This window comes from Triticum aestivum, chromosome 7B (assembly GCF_018294505.1).
Source record: "Triticum aestivum cultivar Chinese Spring chromosome 7B, IWGSC CS RefSeq v2.1, whole genome shotgun sequence".
NCBI lineage: Eukaryota > Viridiplantae > Streptophyta > Magnoliopsida > Poales > Poaceae > Triticum > Triticum aestivum.
This window is the reverse complement of record NC_057813.1, coordinates 379,052,174-379,080,094: the sequence shown is the minus strand read 5'-3', so window position 1 is coordinate 379,080,094 and position 27,921 is coordinate 379,052,174. Positions and strand designations below refer to the sequence as shown.

At 49.8% G+C, this 27,921-nt stretch overlaps 1 pseudogene; it reads left to right on the top strand.

Moving 5' to 3' along the window:
• The first annotated feature begins 1,490 nt into the window (after positions 1-1,490).
• LOC123156337 (uncharacterized protein At1g01500-like) lies at positions 1,491-27,921 on the top strand (annotated as a pseudogene).

Here is a 27,921-nt window from a genome sequence, read left to right as displayed (position 1 = left end):
ACAATGTTCTCCTCGATGTTCTTGGAGTTCTATCTGATGTAATCTTCTTTTGCGGTGTGTTTGTCGAGATCGGATGAATTGTGGATTTATGATCAGATGAATCTTCTCTGAATTCTTATATGCATGATTTGATATCTTTGTATTTCTCTTCGAATTATCAGTTTAGTTTGGCCAACTAGATTGATATTTCTTGCAATGGGAGAGGTGCTTAGTTTTGGGTTCAATCTTGCGGTGTCCTCATCCACTGACAGTAGGGGTAGCGAGGCACGTATTGAATTGTTGACATCAAGGGTAAAAAGGTGGAATTTATATCATATTGCTTGAGTTTATCCCTCTACATCATGTCATCTTGCTTAAAGCGTTGCTCTATTTTTACGAACTTAATACTCTAGATGCAGGCAGGAGTCGGTCGATATGTGGAGTAATAGTAGTAGATGTATTTCAGTCTACTTGACACGGACGTGATGCCTATATTCATGATCATTGCCTTAGATATCATCATAATTTTGCGCTTTTCTACCAATTGCTCGACAGTAATTTGTTCACGCACCGTATTTATTTTCTTTTAAGAGGGAAGCCTCTAGTGAAACCTATGGCCCCCAGGTCTATTTTTCATATATTATTTTTAGATCTGTAAACCAAAAAAACCAAAAAATACCCCGCTGAGTTTTATTTACTTTTATTTTGTTTTACTTTTAGTAATTTTTTATATTTATCTCTATCATAACTCACCTTTGCAAGAGACCGTGAAAGAATTAACAACCCCTTTATCGCGTTGGGTGCAAGTGTTTGATTGTTTGTGTAGGTGCATACATTGGGGACTTGCGTGTTTCTCCTACTGTATTGATACTTTAGTTCTCTAATTGAGGGAAAGATTTATCTCTACTTTGTTGCATCATCCTTTTCTCTTCAAGGAAAAAACCAACGCAAGCTCAAGAAGTAGCATCTATCAGGGGACAAATGACTCATTGATTCTGGAAACATATGTTTGCAGAGAAGCTCTATCTCTTGCAGATGACTTTGCGGTTCTGAAAATTGGTGTGGCCTCGGACTGTCTGGGTGTAGTGAATGACATCTTCAGTGGGACAGGAGACCATCATGGAGCTATAGTACATGAAATCGTGCAGCGTAGTACTAGTTTTACTTCTTGTATTTTCATTCATGAGCGTAGGAACTTTAATTTCGAGGCTCATAATCTCGTCAAGTTGTAGTTTAGGCATAGGTAGGCATGTTTGGTTGGGCAACCACATGACCCAAACCGTGTATCTATGAACATTTTGTTCAATCAATAAAGTGGCGAGAATTCTTAAAAAAAACTTATGATCTAAAAAAACTTATGGTTCTAAAAAAAACTACCTTGTTTATTTACACCAGTAGTTGCTTTCTGTTCTGTAATCTCAAAATCAATTAACCGTACTCGTCCCCACCTTTAAGCCTCCCAATGGCGGAACCCTAAGCTAATTCCACGCCTCCCACCTCGCGCAGCGCGCATGGACCAGCCGGCGTCGGATGCCGGCGGCTTTCTCGAGGTCCGCCTCTTCTACGTGCGCCTATCGCCCCGCGGCTCCGTAGCTGCTGCCCCGCCACGGCTCTAGCTGGCCATCCACCACGCCGGGGCCGAGGCCTCCCCCTCCTCGCTCCCTCTCCGCCTCGACCGCCGCGACCCAGTCTCTGGCGAGGCCACCTACGTCTCCACCGCGGCTGCGCGCCTCCCCCCGCCCGACGCCTCCTTCGAGGTTGCAGACCACCGCGACGCCGCCCTCCTCCGAGGCACCCTTCGACGGTGCCCTGACGCCAAGGCCGATTCCCCTGCCTGGGCGATGGACTGCGTCCCCGCCGATGCAGCGGCGGCCTCAGCCTCGGCCTTTGAGGTCTATGTGTGACGCCCGGGTAATCAAGCTACAGTAACTCTCGGGTAATTATGCCACGTCACCTCGATTATTGTCGATAATCTCGCGTTAGTTCAGAACTGATTCAAATTCAAATTCAAAATCAAATCAAACGGTAAAAGTTTCCAAACTTTAAAACTAAAATGTTTGAGTTGAACCAAATAATACATAGGTAATTATGGTGGAGAAACCAAACTTTGATAAAATGTTTAAAGGCCCTAAAACAATTAAAACAATAGTGAAAACAATTAAACAAATGCCTATTAAATTTATAAAATGCTAACACTATTTTATTATGGGTTAAGAATTAATCTCGTAGTAGTTTATTGGTAAATACAAATTAGGCACTAGTGGTAATTTTATAAAACTGAAAATAAAAGAAACTACAAATAAAAAGAGACAAGAAAATATATATAAAAAGAAAAAAAGGAAGAAAACCCCCAGGCCAACTAGGCCTCGGCCCAGCCAGTGGCCTGACAGGCCGGCCCAACTGGCCCAGTCGGCCACACCTTATCCCCACACCCCCCGCAAACCCTAACACAACCACCCGCACTCCCCCCCCCCCACATCGTTCCCACCCTCCTCCCGATCCAGATTGGATCGGGGACGAACCCCCCACTCCCCCCTCGCTCCGCGCCGTTCCCCCCTCTGCCTGATTTGGGCCGGGCACGACGCCCCACCCTGCCGAAGCCGCCGGCGCTCCTCGCCGTCCTCGACCTCCTCCTCGCCGACCCTCCCTCTCCCTGCCCCCCCCCCCCCTCTGCCCGATTTGGATCGGGAGGGGGCCGTCCCGACGTCGCCGGCGCCCTCGACAACGCCGCCGCTCGCCGTCCCTGGGACCACCTCGACGCCGCGCCTCGTCGCCCGATGCCGTCCGAAGCTACTCCACCTCGCCAACCTCGCCGGACCGCCGTCGTCCTCGTCCTCCTCCTCGAGCTCGAGCCCGCTGCCCCGTCCCTACAACTCCCGGTGAGGCCACGGCCTCCGCCCTCCTCCTTACCCTCTCCCTCACGCACCTCATCGTTCCCTGCTCGTGGCCCCGCTCCCCACGGCCCTACTCGCCGGCCCGCGCGCGCCTGTCTTGTCCGCGTCCGGCCACGGCCCTCCGCCCCGTCTCTGGGCCCCGTCCCCGCTCACCACCGTCGCCACCTCGCACTGCTGCCGTGCTGCTCGCCCGTGACGGCCGCGCCCTGCGCCCCTCCTGGCGAGCCCCGTCGCCGCTCCCGCTGTTGCTTCGGCCTCCGGCGGCCGCCCCTGCATCACGCGGCCAGCCCCGCTCCGTGCCTCGCGGGCGCCCCCCCCCCCCCCCACCGTTCGCCTGGGCCAGCGCCCAGGCTCGCCCCATCGAGCGCTCGTGCCCGCGTGCTCGCACACCTGACCCGATAGACCCCAGTGGCCCACTGACATGGGGGCCCCACCCCACAGAACGTTTAAAAGAAGTATTAAAAATAAAAATAATAGATAAAAATAAAAATGATTTAATAAAATTAATTATTAATTAATTAATTATCTAATGAATTAATTAAGTTAATTAATCCTACTTAATTAGTAATTAACCTGTTAGTCTAACTAAGCAGTAGTTAGTTAACCTAACCCTAATTAATTAAACAGAGTATGACAGGTGGGTCCCACACGTAAGCCTGACCAGTCAACACCTCTGTTGACTGATGATGTCATGCTGACGTCATGCTAATGCAGTAATACTATTTTTTGAATTTAATTAATAATTAACGAATTAGAAAATGATTTAAAAACTTTAAAAATTAATATAAAATAAACCGTAACTCGAATGAAAATACTTTCTACATGAAAGTTGCTCAGCGCGACGAGACGAACCCGGATACGCAACCCGTTCGTCCGCCACACCCCCCTAACCTATCGAACCCGCAACTTCCCCCCCCCCCCTCCGGCTCCTCTGCCCGAAAACACGAAAACACCGGGGATATTTTCCCGGATGTTTCCCCCCTTAACCGGTACCACCTCATACCACGCTAGGGCACCCCTAGCATCGTTACTTGTCTTGTCATGCACCGCCATGCTTATGTTTGCATTGTAATTATTGTTTCTTCCCCCTCTTCTCTCCGGTAGACTACGAGACCGACGCTGATGCCACCGAGTACGACTACGTCACCGACGACCCCTCCTTATCTGAGCAACCAGGCAAGCCCCCCCCCCTTTGATCACCAGATATCGCCTACTCTTCTCTATACTGCTTGCATTAGAGTAGTGTAGCATGTTACTGCTTTCCGTTATTCCTATCCTGATGCATAGCCTGTCCTTGCTACTATTGTTGTTACCATTACCCGCAATCCTAAATGCTTAGTATAGGATGCTAGTGTTCCATCAGTGGCCCTACACTCTTGTCCGTCTGCCATGCTATACTACTGGGCTGTGATCACTTCGGGAGGTGATCACGGGCATATACTATATACTTTACACAGTTACATTACCTGTGATACTGTTCGGAGATGGGGGCTGAAGGGGCAGGTGGCTCCATCCCGGTAGAGGTGGGCCTGGGTTCCCGACGGCCCCCGACTGTTACTTTGTGGCGGAGCGGCAGGGCAGGTTGAGACCACCTAGGAGATAGGTGGGCCTGGCCCTGTTCGGCGTTTGCGGATACTTAACACGCTTAACGAGATCTTGGTATTTGATCTGAGTCGGCTACTGTAACGCCCGGATAATCTTGCTATAGTAATCCCACGCTAATCTTGGCACATCATCCCGATTACTGTTGCTATCCTCGCAATAATTCGAAACCGTTCAAATTCAAAATTCAAATTGATGAAAACAATAAAAAATTTCAAAATTTAAAATAAAATTGTTCGGTGGTTGACGAATATTACAAGGGTAATTATAGTGCAACAGGCATATTTTTATAAAATGGCTAAATGGATTAAATGATTTAAACAGAAAAGAAATAATAAAAGAAAATACAAAAGGAAAGAAAAACAAAAAACAAAAAAAAACAAAAGGAGGCAAGCCCCTCCCCTGCTGGACCGCGGCCCAGCTGGCCATCGGGCCAACCAGGCCGGCCCAGGTCGCCCCCCCCCCCCTCCTCTCCCTTATCCACTCCCCCCCCACTCCCCACCGACAGCCCCCCCCCCACTTCCCCCCGAAATATCCTCCCTTTCCCCCCCCCCCCCGATCTGGATCGGGAGGAGGCCGTCGCCACCCGTCGGACGCCTCCCCGCCCTCCTCCTCGCCGGTCGCCTCCAAGCTCCATCGCGCCCGCCTCCTAGACCCTACGCGTCCCCCCGTGAGCTTTCCCTCCCCCCTTCGCTCCCCCGATCCCCCTGGGATCGATCCCATCTCCCCCCCCCCCCCCCCCGCGCGCTCGGTCGCCGTGGCCGGAGCCCGCTCCGGTGCCGCGCTCCGGCTCGCGCCGGCTCACCGCGCCCGCGTCCCTCCCCTCGCGCCTCCTCGCTCGGCCGAGGTCCCCCTCCTCTTCCCCCTCGTTCCCCACCGCACCCGCCGTGGCCGCGTTTGGTCATCGGACCACACCGCCTCGCCCGCTCGATGCCGTGCTCCGGCACCCCGGAGCCCCTCTACCCCCTGCGGCCATCGGCCTACGCCCGCGTGCGCGCTCGACGCGCCGGGCCCGCGCCTCGGCCGCGCTCACAGCGGCGCCCCTGCCGAGGCCGCTCCTCCCTCCGTCCGCCCCTGTTCCGTGCGCCGTCGCAATCCCCGTCCTTCGCCCGGTTGGCGCCCGGCGAGCCCCGCCGTGGTCACCAACCCCCCTGCTCCGGCGATCTGCCGGCTCCGCCCGCCCCTGTGGTGCGCCCGAAAGAGCGGGTGCTGGGCACCGTTGCGCCCGCGCCCGTTCGGGCGACAACCGCGCGGCCATGCGCCCGAAAACCGCAAGGCCCCCTGGGGCCAATGACATGGGGGCCCCACGCCCAGAACGGTTTTATTAAAAAAAAAAAGAATTAAAAAATATATATATATTAAATAAATAAATAATAATTAAATTAATTAATTAATTAAGGAATTAATTAAGTTAATTAATCATAATTAGATTAACCTAATTAACTAATTAGTTTAATTAAACAGTAATTAGATTAGCTAAACATTAATTAGACTAAACAGTCAATGACGAACGGGACCCACCTGTCAGGTTGACCAAGTCAACCCTGTTGACTGCTGACGTCAGCATGACATCATGCTGACGTCATAAATCCATTTTCGAATTAAATAATTAATTAATTAAATTTCAGAAATTAATAAAATCTTTAAAAAATCATATCTTTTAATCAGTAACTCGGATTAAAATATGTTCAACATGAAAGTTGCTCAGAACGACGAGACGATTCTGAATACGCAGTCCGTTCGTCCGCCAAACACCCCTAACCTATCGAACTCGCAACTTTTCCCCTCCGGTTCATCTGTCCGAAAACACGAAACACCGGGAATACTTTCCCGGATGATTCCCCCCTTAACCAGTACCACCTCATACCACGTTAGGGCACGCCTAGCATCGCTTCTTGACATGTCATGCATCGATATGCATCTGTTTACTTGGTATTCATTGTTTCTTCCCCCTCTTCTCCCCGGTAGACTACGAGACCGACACTGCTGCTGCCCAGTTCGACTACGGAGTTGACGACCCCTCTCTCTTGCCAGAGCAACCAGGCAAGCCACCCCCCCCCCTTGATCACCAGATATCGCCTATTCTTATCTATACTGCTTGCATTAGAGTAGTGTAGCATGTTACTGCTTTCCGTTGATCCTATTCTGATGCATAGCCTGACATTGTTGCTACACCTGTTGATACCTTACCTGCAATCCTAAATGCTTAGTATAGGATGCTAGTTTATCATCATTGGCCCTACTTTCTTGTCAGTCTGCCTTGCTATACTATTGGGCCGTGATCACTCGGGAGGTGATCACGGGTATATACTATACATACATACATACTATACAGATGGTGACTAAAGTCGGGTCAGCTCGAAGAGTACCCGCGAGTGATTCACGGATTGGGGGCTGAAAGGACCTTTGTCCCGACGGCCCTCTGTGTGGATCTTTGTGGCGGAGCGACAGGGCAGGTTGAGACCGCCTAGGAGAGAGGTGGGCCTGGCCCTGTTCGGCGTTCGCGGACACTTAACACGCTTAACGAGATCTTGGTATTTGATCTGAGTCTGGCTACGAGCCTATACGCACTAACCATCTACGTGGGAGTAGTTATGGGTATCCCGACGTCGTGGTATCAGCCGAAGCACTTCAGACGTCAGCGACGGAGCGGCGCGCGCCGAATTGGACTGGAACGCCACTAGGCTAGGTCTGCTTTCGGCCGCCCTCGCAACGTGCAGGTGTGCTATGGGCGATGGGCCCAGACCCCTGTGCGCTTAGGTTTAGACCGGCGTGCTGGCCTCTCTGTTTTGCCTAGGTGGGGCTGCGACGTGTTGATCTTCCGCGGCCGGGCATGACCCAGGAAAGTGTGTCCGGCCAAATGGGATCGAGCGTGTTGGGTTATGTGGTGCACCCCTGCAGGGAAGTTTAATCTATTCGAATAGCCGTGATCTTCGGTAACAGGATGACTTGGAGTTGTACCTTGACCTTATGACAACTAGAACCGGATACTTAATAAAACACACCCTTCCAAGTGCCAGATACAACCGGTGGTCGCTCTACCTCAGGGATATGAGGAGGGGATCGCCGGGTAGGATTATGCTATGAGATGTTACTTGGAGATGCTACTTGGAGGACTTCGACCTACCCTCTTCTGCCTGTTGCAAGACGAAGGTGACCAGAAGCGTAGTCTTCGACAGGATTAGCTATCCCCCTCTTATTCTGGCATTCTGCAGTTCAGTCCACTGATATGGCCCTTTACACATATACCCATGCATATGTAGTGTAGTTCCTTGCTTGCGAGTACTTTGGATGAGTACTCACGGTTGCTTTCTCCCCCCTTTTTCCCCCTTTCCCTTCTTTCTGGTTGTCGCAACCAGATGTTGGAGTCCAGGAGCCAGACGCCACCGTCGACAACGACCCCTACTACACTGGAGGTGCCTACTACTACGTGCTGCCCGCTGACGACGACCAGGAGTAGTTTAGGAGGATCCCAGGCAGGAGGCCTGCGCCTCTTTCGATCTGTATCCCAGTTTGTGCTAGCCTTCTTAAGGCAACTTGTTTAACTTATGTCTGTACTCAGATATTGTTGCTTCCGCTGACTCGTCTATGATCGAGCACTTGTATTCGAGCCCTCGAGGCCCCTGGCTTGTATTATGATGCTTGTATGACTTATTTTATTTGTAGAGTTGTGTTGTGATATCTTCCCGTGAGTCCCTGATCTTGATCGTACACATTTGCGTCCATGATTAGTGTACGATTGAATCGGGGGCGTCACAAGTTGGTATCAGAGCCGACTGCCTGTAGGAATCCCCCTTCCACACTCCTTGGCCGAAGTCGAGTCTAGTCACTACAAAACTTTTACTAACATGGCTGTGAGCCTTACGGGCCCACGTCGCCATTGGGTGGTACTAGGATCTTTTACTCCTCGACCTTTACTCTGGGACTCTGAACTCTTTTCTACTCGGGTTAAACGAAATTACTAACTCTGACTTTAGGATCCCGTTACCACGTTCACCCCAAAGTTGGATAAGCCATAGTTATTCTGCAGGATAGCATTTTGAATAGTGCCCATGTTGTCATTTGACTCCATTGAAACATCTTTGTTTTCAGATGGAACCCACGAGGCAGGTCGTGCGCCACATTGCGGCCATTGGTGCCTCAGGATCACCTACTGTGCTAGCTGATATGATGACCTATCTGGGTTATCGCTGGCACCCTGAGTACACCGTCTACGAGGAGTACCAGGACTTTAACCAGGAGCAGTATCGTGCCATCGTCCACCTCTACTCTCGGGAGTATGAGTCCACTACCGTGCTGCACACCGCCCATGGTGTTGGAGTGACCATCGAGATGGCAGTCCACGATGCGGCTCATGCTGCTCTGACACGTCTTCGTGGAGAGTATCAGGCATTGGACACTTCCCCTTTCAGGCACATTCCTATCGCATCTGACGTTGGTGCGGAGGGATACTACACTGCCGCCTACTCCACCGTCACCCGAGAGCCTTTCCACCATCAGCGCCTGGTTCTGCATGCTGATGGGCTGGACCGAGCAAACAGAGCTCTTCGCCACGAGTTGTACACCACTCGTCAGCACCTTTACAGGGCTCTGACGCGGTTGCACCCCTTTGTCCGATCTGGACAGCTGCCGCGTTCTGCGATCTACCCAGCCAGGACCGTGATGCCCCACGGTGTCGGATGGCCAGAGGTGGGAGGCTACTCTCCCGCACTTGGTCCTCTTCTGCCACCTGAGCGTCGGGTTCTACACCAGAGTATCCGCGGCCCCCAGGCCACTGACGTGGAGGACTATCCGTTGCCTCACTACCAGCTGTCAGGTTACAGCTACCTTCACAGTACCTCCTGGGACTGATGTAGTCTTGCTCATTAATCTTAGATGCACTCGCGAGCCTGCGTGCCACCTATGATGACTTAGTCTATGTACGGAACTCTGTGTACTGAACTCTATGTCCGACCCCTTTTGTAAGTTATGCCGACTATCTATGTGGTATCTGTCGTGCTCCTTTCATTATGCATGTTTCATCATGAATGACTCTTGTCTATGCAAATTTCTCAATACTGAACTACCCCTGTTATATATTAGCAGGATGGTTAGACCAGCTGGTCGTGGTCGTGGTGGCAACTTCCCACCACCGCCTGAGTACATGGCTGGTATGATCCAACAGCTTGAGATGAATCGCCAGTTCATGGAAAACATGATGGCTCAGTTTCCTCGCCCCAATATGAACCAGCATCCAAACACAACAACTCTGCAGGATTTCATACGCCTCAACCCAAGTGTGTACCGCAGCTCAACCCAGCCGCTGGATGCTGATGACTGGCTCCGTGACATCACCTATGAGATGGAGTCTGCTGATGTAGCCCCTGCCAGCTATGTCACTTTTGCTTCCTTCTTCCTGAAGGGACCCGCAGCTCAATGGTGGGACAGCCATAGGCGTACTCTGCCAGTTGGGACAATCATCTCCTGGCCAGACTTTCAGGCTGCCTTCCGTGCCCGCTTCATTCCTCAGGGAATCATGGACAGGAAGAAGCGTGAGTTTCGCAACCTCACCCAAGGCAACAAGACTGTTGAAGCTTATCAGCGGGAGTTTCTGGACTTATCCCGCTATGCTGAAGAAGACATTGCAACTGATGCTCGCAGACAGGAGAAGTTCCGTGAAGGCCTTCAAGCTGACATCAAGCTCACACTTCTAGTGCATGACTTTGCCGATTTCGCCACCTTGGTGAACAAGGCCATCAATGTCGAGACTGGTCTGCAGGAACACCAGAGCTCTCAAAGGCGCAACCGTGACACGGGCTCATCTTCGGGCCCGCCCTCGCAGAAGCGTAAGATATGGATCCCGAACAGCATGTACCGTCCAACTGCACCTGCCCCAAGGCAGTCTTATGCTGCACCTCGTCTGCCGGCTGCTCCAACTAGGCAGCCGAGGCTTCCAGCTCCACCACCCCAAGCTCCTGTTCCTACCCCCGAGAATGGGTTGTGCTTCAGGTGCGGACAACCAGGGCACCGTGCTAGGGAATGCAACCAGAAACAGAATCAACTGGCCCTTCCAGCAACTGGCCGTGGGAACAACCAGGCCCGCAACAACAATGCCAAGTCTTATGGCCGTGTTCATGCCAACCACATTGATCTGAATGAAGCTCAAGACCAGCCTGCTACTGTGATGGGTACACTCCTCGTAAATTCAGTACCAGCATCTGTTTTATTTGATACAGGAGCATCACATTCATTCATGTCAGAAGATTTTGCATTCATGCATGGCATTAAAAGTGAAGACATGAACGCTTCTCTATTAGTGCACACCCCTGCGGGCCAATATCAAACCTCCATGATTTGCAACGACGTCCCTGTAGAAATTGAGGGACTGGAATTCCTTGTCTCTCCCATCGTACTGAAGTCCTGTAGCATTGATCTCATTCTGGGAATGGATTGGTTAAAGGCGCATACCGCTTCTATCGTTTGCGCCACCAAGACCGTCCATCTACTACACCCTTCTGATGAAATAATTAGCTACGATGCTCATCTGGTTCGGAATGCCGAGGCCAGACTTTATGCCTTAAACGCATTGAACGCTGCACCACTTGAGGGCATTGAAAACATTCCCGTCGTGCGTGAATTCCTAGACGTATTTCCTGAAGAACTCCCAGGGATTCCCCCTGCTAGAGCTGTCGAATTCGTCATCGACTTGAAACCAGGCACCACTCCTATAGCCAAGCGACCCTACAAGATGCCGCCGCATGAACTCCTTGAGCTTAAGGAGGAAATCGATAAATCTCTTCGAAGTGGTTTCATTCGCCCAAGTTGCTCTCCTTGGGGAGCACCTTCTCTCTTTGTCAAGAAGAAAGATGGGACAAACCGATTGGTCCAAGACTACCGTCCTATAAATCAAGCTACCATTCAGAATAAGTATCCTCTTCCTCGGATCAATGATCTGTATGATCAATTGGCTGGATCATCAGTGTTCTCTAAACTCGACTTGAGGTTGGGTTACCACCAGATCCGTGTTCGTGAGGAAGATATCCCCAAGACCGCCTTTGTGACTCGTTATGGTTCATACGAGTACACCGTCATGTCTTTCGGCTTAACCAATGCTCCAGCCACCTTCTCTCGCCTGATGAACTATATATTCATGGATTACCTCGACAAGTTCGTCGTGGTTTATCTGGATGATATTCTGGTATTTTCCAAGAACGAAGAGGAACATGCTGAACATCTTCGCCTCGTGCTGGAAAAGCTACGAGAGCATCAACTTTATGCCAAGTTCTCCAAATGTGAATTCTGGCTTCCCGAAGTAACCTATCTTGGGCATGTCATCTCTAAGGATGGTATTGCCGTCAACCCTGAACGAGTTCAGGCTATTCTCGATTGGACTCCTCCGAAGAACGTTAAGCAAGTCAGAAGTTTTCTCGGTCTCGCCAGCTACTGCCGTCGATTCGTCGAGAACTTCTCCAAGATTGCCAGGCCTCTGACTAACCTATTACATAAGGGCGTCAAGTTCCAATGGACAGATAAATGTCAGGAAAGTTTCCAGGCACTCAAGGACAAGTTAACTTCTGCCCCAGTACTAGCTCCTCCTGATACTAAGAAGGACTTCGTCATTTACTGCGACGCTTCCCGTCAAGGACTAGGCTGTGTCCTAATGCAAGAGCGGAAAGTGGTTGCTTATGCCTCTCGGCAATTGCGCCCTCACGAAGAGAACTACCCAGTTCACGACCTCGAACTTGCTGCTGTCATTCATGCGCTAAAATAGTGGCGACATTACCTACTCGGTAATCGCTGCGAGATCTTCACTGACCACCAAAGTCTGAAGTATCTGTTTACTCAGCCAGACCTGAACCTCCGTCAGCAGAGATGGATGGAGACTGTTGCAGATTTTGATTTGGGTATTTCCTATACCCCAGGCAAGGCTAATGTAATGGCTGATGCCTTGAGCCGCAAGTCTTACTGCAACCACCTCCAGGTTCACAAAGTTCAGCCCTCACTTGTTGAAGAATTCAGAAAGCTGAACCTCCATATTGTTCCTCCGGGTGCACTCGCTCCCCCTCCTCCGGAGTTCCGCAAGATGAATCTCCGTGTTGTTTCCCAGGGATCCCTCTATACCCTGGCTGTTGAACCCGATCTCGTGGGCACCATAAAGACAATGCAGGGATTTGACTCTGAAGTCTACAAGATTAAGCAAGACCTCAAAGAAGGAAGTTCCTCATCCTTCACTATTGCTGATGATGGCGCCTTGTACTTCAAAGGCCGCCTAGTGGTGCCGTGTAAGAAGGAAAACCTGAATATGACTCAGGAGGTTATGAAAGAAGCTCATGATACGCCTCTATGTATCCATCCTGGTAGTACGAAGATGTATCAAGACATTCGTCAGAGATTCTGGTGGTCTAACATGAAGCAAGACATTGCTCGTTATGTTGCTGAATGTGACGTTTGCCGTCGTATCAAAGCAGAACATCAAAGGCCTGCTGGAACTCTGCAACCTATATCTATTCCTGAATGGAAATGGGACCATGTCGAGATGGACTTCGTTACTGGATTCCCCAAATCGCAGAAAGGTAATGATGCTATTCTTGTCGTCATTGACCGACTTTCTAAGGTTGCACATTTTCTGGCGGTCAAAGAAACGATCACTGCTAGTCATCTTGCAACTCTCTACATGTCCAGAATTGTTTCGCTTCACGGTATTCCACTGGTTATCAGTTCAGACCGTGGCAGTTTATTCACTTCAAGATTCTGGGTGAGTTTCCAAGAAGCTATGGGCACTCATCTGTCTTTCAGCACTGCTTTTCATCCTCAGTCACAAGGGCAAGTTGAACGTGTCAACCAAGTTCTCGAAGACATGCTTCGAGCTTGTGTTATTTCCTTCGGCAAGAAATGGGAGGAATCTCTTCCGTATGCTGAGTTCTCTTATAATAATAGCTATCAAGCTAGTCTGAAGATGGCCCCCTTCGAAGTGTTATATGGACGAAAGTGTCGAACCCCTCTGAACTGGTTAGAAACGGGGGAACGTCCACTCTTTAGTCCGGATATTATCCAACATGCCGAAGAGCAAGTCCGCATTATTCGCGAGAATCTCAAGACTGCTCAGTCACGCTAGAAGAGTAATTATGACCGTCATCATAAAGACATGGTCTATCAACCTGGCGAAAAGGCCTATCTTCGCGTTACACCAATGAAGGGTGCTCACCGCTTCGGGATCAAGGGCAAGCTAGCTCCTCGCTATATTGGCCCATTCCCTATTCTGGAAAGGCGTGGAAAAGTGGCATATCAATTGGAGCTTCCGCCGAACCTTTCTCAGGTTCACGATGTGTTTCATGTGTCACAACTCCGCCGTTGCTTCAAGGACCCAATCCGAGCTGTGGATCATGAAGTGCTCGAATTGCAACAGGACCTCTCCTATAAAGAGCATCCGGTCCGCATTCTCGACCAAGCTGAACGCCGCACACGCCAGAAGGCGATCAAGTTCCTCAAGGTCCAGTGGTCGAATCACTCTGAAGACGAAGCCACCTGGGAACGCGAGGATCGCCTGCGTGATGAATACCCCGCACTGTTTCCTTCTACCTCCTAAAATCTCGGGACGAGATTTCTTGTAGTGGAGGAGATTTGTAACGCCCGGATAATCTTGCTACAGTAATCCCACGCTAATCTTGGCACGTCATCCCGATTACTGTTGCTATCCTCGCAATAATTCGAAACCGTTCAAATTCAAAATTCAAATTGATGAAAACAATAAAAAATTTCAAAATTTAAAATAAAATTGTTTGGTGGTTGACGAATATTACAAGGGTAATTATAGTGCAACAGGCATATTTTTATAAAATGGCTAAATGGATTAAATGATTTAAACAGAAAAGAAATAATAAAAGAAAATACAAAAGGAAAGAAAAACAGAAAACAAAAAAAAACAAAAAAACAAAAGGAGGCAAGCCCCTCCCCTGCTGGACCGCGGCCCAGCTGGCCATCGGGCCAACCAGGCCGGCCCAGGTCGCCCCCCCCCCCCCACTCCTCTCCCTTATCCACTCCCCCCCTCACTCCCCACCGACAGCCCCCCCCCCACTTCCCCCCGAAATATCCTCCCTTCCCCCCCCCCCCGATCGGGATCGGGAGGAGGCCGTCGCCACCCGCCGGACGCCTCCCCGCCCTCCTCCTCGCCGGTCGCCTCCAAGCTCCACCGCGCCCGCCTCCTAGACCCTACGCGTCCCCCCCCGTGAGCTTTACCTCCCCCCTTCGCTCCCCCGATCCCCCTGGGATCGATCCCATCTCCCCCCCCCCCCCCCCGCGTGCTCGGTCGCCGTGGCCGGAGCCCGCTCCGGTGCCGCGCTTGCCGCGCTCCGGCTCGCGCCGGCTCACCGCGCCCGCGTCCCTCCCCTCGCGCCTCCTCGCTCGGCCGAGGTCCCCCTCCTCTTCCCCCTCGTTCCCCACCGCACCCGCCGTGGCCGCGTTTGGTCATCGGACCACACCGCCTCGCCCGCTCGATGCCGTGCTCCGGCACCCCGGAGCCCCTCTACCCCCTGCGGCCATCGGCCTGCGCCCGCGTGCGCGCTCGACGCGCCGGGCCCGCGCCTCGGCCGCGCTCACAGCGGCGCCCCTGCCGAGGCCGCTCCTCCCTCCGTCCGCCCCTGTTCCGTGCGCCGTCGCAATCCCCGTCCTTCGCGCAGTTGGCGCCCGGCGAGCCCCGCCGTGGTCACCAACCCCCCTGCTCCGGCGATCTGCCGGCTCCGCCCGCCCCTGTGGTGCGCCCGAAAGAGCGGGTGCTGGGCACCGTTGCGCCCGCGCCCGTTCGGGCGACAACCGCGCGGCCATGCGCCCGAAAACCGCAAGGCCCCCTGGGGCCAATGACATGGGGGCCCCACGCCCAGAACGGTTTTATTAAAAAAAAGAATTAAAAAAATATATATATTAAATAAATAAATAATAATTAAATTAATTAATTAATTAAGGAATTAATTAAGTTAATTAATCATAATTAGATTAACCTAATTAACTAATTAGTTTAATTAAACAGTAATTAGATTAGCTAAACATTAATTAGACTAAACAGTCAATGACGAACGGGACCCACCTGTCAGGTTGACCAAGTCAACCCTGTTGACTGCTGACGTCAGCATGACATCATGCTGACGTCATAAATCCATTTTCGAATTAAATAATTAATTAATTAAATTTCAGAAATTAATAAAATCTTTAAAAAATCATATCTTTTAATCAGTAACTCGGATTAAAATATTTTCAACATGAAAGTTGCTCAGAACGACGAGACGATTCCGGATACGCAGTCCGTTCGTCCTCCACACACCCCTAACCTATCGAACTCGCAACTTTTCCCCTCCGGTTCATTTGTCCGAAAACACGAAACACCGGGAATACTTTCCCGGATGATTCCCCCCTTAACCAGTACCACCTCATACCACGTTAGGGCACGCCTAGCATCGCTTCTTGACATGTCATGCATCGATATGCATCTGTTTACTTGGTATTCATTGTTTCTTCCCCCTCTTCTCCCCGGTAGACTACGAGACCGACGCTGCTGCTGCCCAGTTCGACTACGGAGTTGACGACCCCTCTCTCTTGCCAGAGCAACCAGGCAAGCCCCCCCCCCTTGATCACCAGATATCGCCTATTCTTATCTATACTGCTTGCATTAGAGTAGTGTAGCATGTTACTGCTTTCCGTTGATCCTATTCTGATGCATAGCCTGACATTGTTGCTACACCTGTTGATACCTTACCTGCAATCCTAAATGCTTAGTATAGGATGCTAGTTTATCATCATTGGCCCTACTTTCTTGTCAGTCTGCCTTGCTATACTATTGGGCCGTGATCACTCGGGAGGTGATCACGGGTATATACTATACATACATACATACTATACAGATGGTGACTAAAGTCGGGTCAGCTCGAAGAGTACCCGCGAGTGATTCACGGATTGGGGGCTGAAAGGACCTTTGTCCCGATGGCCCTCTGTGTGGATCTTTGTGGCGGAGCGACAGGGCAGGTTGAGACCGCCTAGGAGAGAGGTGGGCCTGGCCCTGTTCGGCGTTCGCGGACACTTAACACGCTTAACGAGATCTTGGTATTTGATCTGAGTCTGGCTACGAGCCTATACGCACTAACCATCTACGTGGGAGTAGTTATGGGTATCCCGACGTCGTGGTATCAGCCGAAGCACTTCAGACGTCAGCGACGGAGCGGCGCGCGCCGAATTGGACTGGAACGCCACTAGGCTAGGTCTGCTTTCGGCCGCCCTCGCAACGTGCAGGTGTGCTATGGGCGATGGGCCCAGACCCCTGTGCGCTTAGGTTTAGACCGGCGTGCTGGCCTCTCTGTTTTGCCTAGGTGGGGCTGCGACGTGTTGATCTTCCGCGGCCGGGCATGACCCAGGAAAGTGTGTCCGGCCAAATGGGATCGAGCGTGTTGGGTTATGTGGTGCACCCCTGCAGGGAAGTTTAATCTATTCGAATAGTCGTGATCTTCGGTAACAGGACGACTTGGAGTTGTACCTTGACCTTATGACAACTAGAACCGGATACTTAATAAAACACACCCTTCCAAGTGCCAGATACAACCGGTGGTCGCTCTACCTCAGGGATATGAGGAGGGGATCGCCGGGTAGGATTATGCTATGAGATGTTACTTGGAGATGCTACTTGGAGGACTTCGACCTACCCTCTTCTGCCTGTTGCAAGACGAAGGTGACCAGAAGCGTAGTCTTCGACAGGATTAGCTATCCCCCTCTTATTCTGGCATTCTGCAGTTCAGTCCACTGATATGGCCCTTTACACATATACCCATGCATATGTAGTGTAGTTCCTTGCTTGCGAGTACTTTGGATGAGTACTCACGGTTGCTTTCTCCCCCCTTTTTCCCCCTTTCCCTTCTTTCTGGTTGTCGCAACCAGATGTTGGAGTCCAGGAGCCAGACGCCACCGTCGACGACGACCCCTACTACACTGGAGGTGCCTACTACGCGACGACCAGGAGTAGTTTAGGAGGATCCCAGGAAGGAGGCCTGCGCCTCTTTCGATCTGTATCCCAGTTTGTGCTAGCCTTCTTAAGGCAACTTGTTTAACTTATGTCTGTACTCAGATATTGTTGCTTCCGCTGACTCGTCTATGATCGAGCACTTGTATTCGAGCCCTCGAGGCCCCTGGCTTGTATTATGATGCTTGTATGACTTATTTTATTTGTAGAGTTGTGTTGTGATATCTTCCCGTGAGTCCCTGATCTTGATCGTACACATTTGCGTGCATGATTAGTGTACGATTGAATCGGGGGCGTCACAGCTACGAGCCTATACGCACTAACCATCTACGCGGGAGTAGTTATGGGTATCCCGGCGTCGTGGTATCAGCCGAAGCCTTCTTGACGTCAGCGACTGAGTGGCGCGCGCCGGGTTGGACTGCGTTAACGCAACTTCCTTTGTAATGGAGGTTGCTAGGTCTGCTCACCGGCCGCGTACGCAACGTGTAGGTGTGCTAAGGGCGATGGGCAGACCCCTGTGCGCTTAGGTTTAGACCGGCGTGCTGACCTCTCTGTTGTGCCTAGGTGGGGCTGCGACGTGTTGATCTTCCGAGGCCGGGCATGACCCAGGAAAGTGTGTCCGGCCAAATGGGATCGAGCGTGTTGGGTTATGTGGTGCACCCCTGCAGGGAAGTTAATCTATTCGAATAGCCGTGATCTTCGGTAACAGGACGACTTGGAGTTGTACCTTGACCTTATGACAACTAGAACCGGATACTTAAATAAAACACACCCTTCCAAGTGCCAGATACAACCGGTGGTCGCTCTCTCTCAGGGATACGAGGAGGGGATCGCCGGGTAGGATTATGCTATGCGATGTTATTTGGAGATGCTACTTGGAGATGCTACTTGGAGGACTTCAATCTACTCTCTTCTACATGCTGCAAGACGGAGGCTGCCAGAAGCGTAGTCTTCGATAGGACTAGCTATCCCCCCTCTTATTCTGGCATTCTGCAGTTCAGTCCACTGATATGGCCTCCTTACACATATACCCATGCATATGTAGTGTAGTTCCTTGCTTGCGAGTACTTTGGATGAGTACTCACGGTTGCTTTTCTCCCTCTTTTCCCCTTTCCCTTCTACCTGGTTGTCGCAACCAGATGCTGGAGACCTGGAGTCAGACGCCACCGTCGACGACGACCCCTACTACATCGGAGGTGCCTACTACTACGTGCAGGCCGCTGACGACGACCAGGAGTAGTTAGGAGGATCCCAGGCAGGAGGCCTGCGCCTCTTTCGATCTGTATCCCAGTTTGTGCTAGCCTTCTTAAGGCAAACTTGTTTAACTTATGTCTGTACTCAGATATTGTTGCTTCCGCTGACTCGTCTATGATCGAGCACTTGTATTCGAGCCCTCGAGGCCCCTGGCTTGTATTATGATGCTTGTATGACTTATTTATGTTTTAGAGTTGTGTTGTGATATCTTCCCGTGAGTCCCTGATCTTGATCGTACACGTTTGCGTGCATGATTAGTGTACGATTAAATCGGGGGCGTCACAAGTTGGTATCAGAGCCAGGTTTCGATCCTGGGACCTGTGGGTTAGTCAGTTGTATCTATGATCCGGTGCACTTGCATTCCTTCTTCCTTTGATAGAGTACCGATACCCACACCAGCTCCGTTGTGGACCATCGGTTCCTTTGTTGGATTTTATGCCCTTCATAATTAATCACCTTGTGAGCTCTTTCCCCTGATACATAATGCCTTTGGTACATTGTATCCTCTGCTTGACCAACAATGCTCTACTTTCGAGCTTGTATTAATTACCCCGAAGTTTGTGGTATATGTTCGTAAGATGCCCGGATGGGTTGAACCTATGCCTTCCTTAATATGTGTGAACTCGGAAGATTTCACGAGTCATACTCATCTGGTATTTCACCAGGTAAAACTTTCAACACTAATGCCTTTATCAAAGCGAGAAGTGAATGGAAGATTATACATTGAAGAAGTGGGAGTCGACCTTGAACTTTGTGTTCATGCCCATAGACACGATGTAGATCTTCTCATCGAAGCTTCTTTTAAAATTAATTATTCCCTTGGTATAAGTTCATCTTATATCTGGGATCTGGCCTTTTTCAATCGTGGTTCCGACCATGTTCTCCTTTAAATACCAATTCTCGTGCAAGTTTAAGCCCTTGTCTTCTGTAGAGCAATACCCCAGTCCAACCTCTATTTTGATCTGTCGTCGAGTATTACCCCCGGTATCTCGAGATTATCTTGAAACTGCATAACTTATTATGAGTTCTTCATCAAGTACTACATTCTCACTGATTACAATTTTCATGGGCTCTGAGTTATTAAACCCTCAAAGACACCGATAACTGAACCGAGTCTGCCCTACGGTTCAACAACTCTTGATAATCTTCTTCAAGTCCGAGTTTGTACTCGATCAGGTCATTCCTAGCCTGATCGGCTATATCATTAACGTGCTAAATCTTAACTGTGCTACCTGGTCCTTCTTCCCGGAACACAATTTTTGACGCTGAGCTAAGCTTATGTTGATTTCCTTGTCTTATCATTCCACCTCAGACAACAAGCTTGGATTCGAGTTTGTGTCGTACCCATGGTTCCAATAACCTCTTACTTCATCATTCTTTTGACTTGATGTGATCGCATATCGATTACATCTTCAGGTAATCTCTCGACGAATGTGTCGTGATCATTATCAACTTTCTGGCCTATTCCAGAATATCAATCAAATTCATGATAAGAATTACCATCCTTGCCCCTCGATGATTTGTGTCATTGACTACTTCCTTGCCTTCTTTCCAACACAAACTTGTTCGTGTTGTGGCTGTACCTTGGTTTCCTTGCTATCCACCAATTGTTCTTCTTTACCTCAGAAGTATTACCATCTCTTTTTGTCAAGAATGTGGTGAGAATTTCACCACCTCTTAATAATTCTTGATATCATAATACTTCTTGCCATCTTCGTTCATTCCTTGGTCCCCGTATTGTTTTCAACCGGAATACCGACAATGGAGCTATGACGTGTGAATTCAAAACTTCTAACAACCCTATTGCTCTGAAGTGAATGGGTGATAGTTCATTCTAAGTCCTTCGCTAATTGAATCACCATTCTGACATTGGTCGTGCAACCCAACCCATATTTCGGGCGCACCTTTCAACCAATGTTTAATTGTGTATGTTTTCCTCGAGCATACTTCCTTATATCATTTGATCTGACAAATGTTATCTCCTTGTTCACTTAATGGTGGAAATCCATCTTTTGGGAATCTCGGTGAATTGCCGTTGAGTTCACCAGACACCTCCTTGTCCTCTCCTTGGGGTAATGATGGACTCTTGTTAACGGAAATCACTTCATAGTTCATTTCCCCGAGAATCTTACAATGTCATCTCGTCAATTTGCGTTGCACCTTTTCTTCTCAGGTATCCTAAGTCTGAGGTATCCTGACACCAATCGGATCTGAATCTTGGTTAGATATGATGGATGGGACAACTTTCCAGGAGTTATGTTGTTTGTCCTTTGATGACCCGGTAACATGATGCCATGCCTAGCACCCCCCCCCCCGGCTGGAGGACCTATCATTATAGATTCCTTTTCAGCAAGGTTATCCGTTCATCCATGGGGAAATTGTAAGACTTATTCTACAAGTTATTCCTGACGGATCCTTCGTGTTTCCAAAGTTTGATCTTCACCTGAAGACCATGTCAATGCTACCTCGAAGCATGTCAATGGTACTCCGATTTTCAACAGGAACATTTGAAGCACGATGCTAAATTTTGTTTATCATTTATCCTAACACCGTTGTATGGGTAATATCATGAGATTCCTCCCCCCCTTACCTAAATGGTTGTCTACTTTATATCCTGTCATGGATATCTTGCTCTGCTTGTCCTTGGGAAGGATATACCCATGATATATGTGCTTAAACACATTTTCCTTTCCATTATTTGGTTTAACCTTTCTTGTGATCTATATAATCTAAGCAGTAATAATTCACTGCGTAGGTAAAACACCTCGATGTACAACTCTGACAGTGAGACCCTGTTTCTATTGTTGATGGCATTTCGGTAACCGCCGATGGATGAGAACTTTGCCTCTTGGCCCGCCTCGTTCAACGAGCAGGAAAATAGTTCTCTTCGTCCCTCGCCCTTGGTATCGACGTTGTCGCCGACATAATCGACAGGCTACCCCCCCCCCCCCGACATGCCTTGCTTGCATGATCACGCAAGACGTCTCCGCCCTTCCTACTTCTAATCCACATGGTGGGCCCATAACCCACAGGTCCACTAGATCGAAACCTGACTCTCCTGTACGACCCTGTTTCTAGTGGTTATTCCCCACGCTTGGCTTCGTATTTAATTCATGGGCCACCTTCCTAGTGCTCTATTATGGTATCAGACGCAATATTTATTGTCGCTACTCTGAACCCCTTTCTCACTCTGGTTCGGACTTCGAGCAACCACCTATCCGCTTGGAACCTCTTATTGTACCTTCGTACCTTACTCTCGATGTATTTTATATGTTCAACTCGAGAGATAATCTTATGCTCATTCATGGGTTAACCCCAGATTGTTTCCCTCATAAGCATTATGTCGTAGCCGAGCTGCCCCTTACCTATTCGTAAGTACGATGGAGATCCTGAAGAAAGGATGCTGACTTCATCATGATGACTGGAAGAAGAGTAATGAAGACATCAATGTAATGGATCGGTCTCTTCGAGAAGAGCAACCAAGACCGAGAAGATTCGTTAGAGTTTCATAACCAGATCTCCCCCTTACTCTCCCTCTTAAATCTCGGGACGAGATTTCTTGTAGTAGAGGAGAATTGTGACGCCCGGGTAATCAAGCTACAGTAACTCTCGGGTAATTATGCCACGTCACCTCGATTATTGTCGATAATCTCGCGTTAGTTCAGAACTGATTCAAATTCAAATTCAAAATCAAATCAGACGGTAAAAGTTTCCAAACTTTAAACTAAAATGTTTGAGCTGAACCAAATAATACATAGGTAATTATGGTGGAGAAACCAAACTTTGATAAAATGTTTAAAGGCCCTAAAACAATTAAAACAATAGTGAAAACAATTAAACAAATGCCTATTGAATTTATAAAATGCTAACACTATTTTATTATGGGTTAAGAATTAATCTCGTAGTAGTTTATTGGTAAATACAAATTAGGCACTAGTGGTAATTTTATAAAACTGAAAATAAAAGAAACTACAAATAAAAAGAGACAAGAAAATATATATAAAAAGAAAAAAAGGAAGAAAACCCCCAGGCCAACTGGGCCTCGGCCCAGCCAGTGGCCTGACAGGCCGGCCCAACTGGCCCAGTCGGCCACACCTTATCCCCACCCCCCCCGCAAACCCTAACCCAACCCCCCGCACTCCCCCCCCCCCCCACATCGTTCCCACCCTCCTCCCGATCCAGATTGGATCGGGGACGAACCCCCCACTCCCCCCTCGCTCCGCGCCGTTCCCCCCTCTGCCCGATCTGGGCCGGGCACGACGCCCCACCCTGCCGAAGCCGCCGGCGCTCCTCGCCGTCCTCGACCTCCTCCTCGCCGACCCTCCCTCTCCCTGGCCCCCCCCCCTCCGCCCGATTTGGATCGGGAGGGGGCGTCCCGACGTCGCCGGCGCCCTCGACAACGCCGCCGCTCGCCGTCCCTGGGACCACCTCGACGCCGCGCCTCGTCGCCCGATGCCGTCCGAAGCTACTCCACCTCGCCAACCTCGTCGGACCGCCGTCGTCCTCGTCCTCCTCCTCGAGCTCGAGCCCGCTGCCCCGTCCCTATAACTCCCGGTGAGGCCACGGCCTCCGCCCTCCTCCTTACCCTCTCCCACACGCGCCTCGCCATTCCCTGCTCGTGGCCCCGCTCCCCACGGCCCTACTCGCCGGCCCGCGCGCGCCTGTCGTGTCCGCGTCCGGCCACGGCCCTCCGCCCCGTCTCTGGGCCCCGTCCCCGCTCACCACCGTCGCCACCTCGCACTGCTGCCGTGCTGCTCGCCCGTGACGGCCGCGCCCTGCGCCCCTCCTGGCGAGCCCCGTTGCCGCTCCCGCTGTTGCTTCAGCCTCCGGCGGCCGCCCCTGCATCACGCGGCCCGCCCCGCTCCGTGCCTCGCGGGCGCCCCCCCCCCCCCCCCACCGTTCGCCTGGGCCAGCGCCCAGGCTCGCCCCATCGAGCGCTCGTGCCCGCGTGCTCGCACGCCCGACCCGATAGACCCTAGTGGCCCACTGACATGGGGGCCCCACCCCACAGAACGTTTAAAAGAAAGTATTAAAAATAAAAATAATAGATAAAAATAAAAATGATTTAATAAAATTAATTATTAATTAATTAATTATCTAATGAATTAATTAAGTTAATTAATCCTACTTAATTAGTAATTAACCTGTTAGTCTAACTAAGCAGTAGTTAGTTAACCTAACCCTAATTAATTAAACAGAGTATGACAGGTGGGTCCCACACGTCAGCCTGACCAGTCAACACCTATGTTGACTGATGATGTCATGCTGACGTAATGCTGATGCAGTAATACTATTTTTTGAATTTAATTAATAATTAACGAATTGGAAAATGATTTAAAAACTTTAAAAATTAATATAAAATAAACCGTAACTCGGATGAAAATACTTTCTACATGAAAGTTGCTCAGAGCGACGAGACGAACCCGGATACGCAACCCGTTCGTCCGCCACACCCCCCTAACCTATCGAACTCGCAACTTTCCCCCCCTCCGGCTCCTCTGCCCAAAAACACGAAAACACCGGGGATATTTTCCCGGATGTTTCCCCCCTTAACCGGTACCACCTCATACCACGCTAGGGCACCCCTAGCATCATTACTTGTCTTGTCATGCACCGCCATGCTTATGTTTGCATTGTAATTATTGTTTCTTCCCCCTCTTCTCTCCGGTAGACTACGAGACCGACGCTGATGCCACCGAGTACGAGTACGTCACCGACGACCCCTCCTTATCTGAGCAACCAGGCAAGCCCCCCCTTTGATCACCAGATATCGCCTACTCTTCTCTATACTGCTTGCATTAGAGTAGTGTAGCATGTTACTGCTTTCCGTTATTCCTATCCTGATGCATAGCCTGTCCTTGCTACTACTGTTGTTACCATTACCCGCAATCCTAAATGCTTAGTATAGGATGCTAGTGTTCCATCAGTGGCCCTACACTCTTGTCCGTCTGCCATGCTATACTACTGGGCTGTGATCACTTCGGGAGGTGATCACGGGCATATACTATATACTTTACACAGTTACATTACCTGTGATACTGTTCGGAGATGGGGGCTGAAGGGGCAGGTGGCTCCATCCCGGTAGAGGTGGGCCTGGGTTCCCGACGGCCCCCGACTGTTACTTTGTGGCGGAGCGGCAGGGCAGGTTGAGACCACCTAGGAGACAGGTGGGCCTGGCCCTGTTCGACGTTCGCGGATACTTAACACGCTTAACGAGATCTTGGTATTTGATCTGAGTCGGCTACGAGCCTATACGCACTAACCATCTATGCGGGAGTAGTTATGGGTATCCCGGCGTCGTGGTATCAGCCGAAGCCTTCTTGACGTCAGCGACTGAGTGGCGCGCGCCGGGTTGGACTGCGTTAACGCAACTTCCTTTGTAATGGAGGTTGCTAGGTCTGCTCACCGGCCACGTACGCAACGTGCAGGTGTGCTAAGGGCGATGGGCCCAGACCCCTGTGCGCTTAGGTTTAGACCGGCGTGCTGACCTCTCTGTTGTGCCTAGGTGGGGCTGCGACGTGTTGATCTTCCGAGGCCGGGCATGACCCAGGAAAGTGTGTCCGGCCAAATGGGATCGAGCGTGTTGGGTTATGTGGTGCACCCCTGCAGGGAAGTTAATCTATTCGAATAGCCGTGATCTTCGGTAACAGGACGACTTGGAGTTGTACCTTGACTTTATGACAACTAGAACCGGATACTTAAATAAAACACACCCTTCCAAGTGCCAGATACAACCGGTGGTCGCTCTCTCTCAGGGATACGAGGAGGGGATCGCCGGGTAGGATTATGCTATGCGATGCTATTTGGAGATGCTACTTGGAGATGCTACTTGGAGGACTTCAATCTACTCTCTTCTACATGCTGCAAGACGGAGGCTGCCAGAAGCGTAGTCTTCGATAGGACTAGCTATCCCCCCTCTTATTCTGGCATTCTGCAGTTCAGTCCACTGATATGGCCTCCTTACACATATACCCATGCATATGTAGTGTAGTTCCTTGCTTGCGAGTACTTTGGATGAGTACTCACAGTTGCTTTTCTCCCTCTTTTCTCCTTTCCCTTCTACCTGGTTGTCGCAACCAGATGCTGGAGACCTGGAGTCAGACGCCACCGTCGACGACGACCCCTACTACACCGGAGGTGCCTACTACTACGTGCAGGCCGCTGACGACGACCAGGAGTAGTTAGGAGGATCCCAGGCAGGAGGCCTGCGCCTCTTTCGATCTGTATCCCAGTTTGTGCTAGCCTTCTTAAGGCAAACTTGTTTAACTTATGTCTGTACTCAGATATTGTTGCTTCCGCTGAGTCGTCTATGATCGAGCACTTGTATTCGAGCCCTCGAGGCCCCTGGCTTGTATTATGATGCTTGTATGACTTATTTATGTTTTAGAGTTGTGTTGTGATATCTTCCCGTGAGTCCCTGATCTTGATCGTACACGTTTGCGTGCATGATTAGTGTACGATTAAATCGGGGGCGTCACACTATGTTGCCGGGTACTGCGCAGGCGAGCCCGCCGTTCTCACGCGAGCCCTGCGGCTGGCCACCCCCGAAGAGGTTGCTGGCGGGTTGGTTCGCCGGCGATCAGCGCCTTTGACGGTGAGTTAATCAAGATTCGACAACATTAGTTTGCTCCATCTTACTGATTAGTACGACCTACAAGGGATACAGCTTTGCTATATGAACAATTGTGGCAACAAAAAGGGATCCTAGTAATGTAGTATATGCATAGGCTGCAGAATGTGGTTGTGTGCCTACTTGTTTGAACTATTGATTGGCGCCAGGTGACAGGCAAATGCTCTGATAGCCAGATTATGTGTGGACTTCTCTTCCAGTTCTTCCTATATATATGCACGTATTAGTGCTCTAGCATTTTGGGGCATAGCCCCAGTCTCACTTTTATCAAATAGATATAGTAGTGTCTCGTTATTGTAACTGCTTTGCTCGTTCGGGTGTTTGTGGTTGCAAATTTGCCTTGCTTTTCAGCAAACATTTGTCGCCAACTGTGCTATCGCTACGCCCAAAAATGGGAAAGCTGCTTCCTCCCTGTAACTTTCTGTCGTTAACTGATTATGACTGGTATTCTGGTAAAAATGTCTTTTACTAGACTTTTGAATTTATGTGCTTTTGCCTATTGTTGCAAAGTACTCTTGTAGATTTATAAAACAATATTTAGAAGTGTCATGTTGATTATTATTTTTAGTATTAGTGTTGTCGGTACATTTGATAAATATATTCTATATGGATGGAAATTCTAGCCACAAAGTCTAATATTTATTTCTGCGTTGGCTAGTGTAGCTTGGAGTATTATAAAGTTGAACGTAACTTAATCTTTTTGCCATGTGATCATGTGTTAGATCATACATGTAGATCTCATCTTAAAAAGAATATCAAGTGGCATATTATGTAGTAAGATAGGAACTAGTGGTGTAGGGATGCTGCTATTATCCTTTAGTAGCCTGATTGCCATGTGCCCCCTCTTCAAAATTGGATCAAGCAGGTATTCTTATGTTATGATATTACCTAACAATGCAACAAAGGTGGCCACATTCACTTTGCAACCAGACTCATGTCGTATGTTAATAAGGGTTTGAAACTTCAAAGCACGGAGAATCACACCTGTTATCTTAGGTCTACTTTCCAGCCGTCTCTTGGTAACTTTTTTGTAGTGTTTTCCTTTGATGATTCGTGTGAGTCTGTCGGTGTCAGGTAATGGATAAGCTAGAGCAAGAGATCTGTCACAGGTATTAGGTGCCATGAGTTTTTGTTTTAATCTTACTATTTCGGATAATCTTGTTGCATTCAAGGTTCAGAGACAGTGGGAAATTATTTGCTAAGTCAGGGTATTACAACATTTGATGCCGTATCTATCACTGACATTATCTTGGTCTTTGCTTTGTCACACTTCAGTTGGAACAGCATGCTTGGGTGATTCCTAGTTTCTTGTCTATTGAACCCCTAAAACTTCGGTTAGTTAATTAGTGTCTCTTTGGCAGGCTATGTGTGATGAAGACGAGAGTGACATGAACATGGGAACCAGGGCATACCCTGAAGGCTGGTACTCTGACGACGACGACGGGCAACTCACATGGTTCAACGCTGGTGTTAGAGTCGGCGTGGGGATTGGCCTGGGAGTCTGTGTTGGAGTTGGTATAGGTGTTGGGCTCCTCATGAGCTCCTACCAAGCAACGTCCAGGAACCTGAAGAGGCGGTTCTTCTGA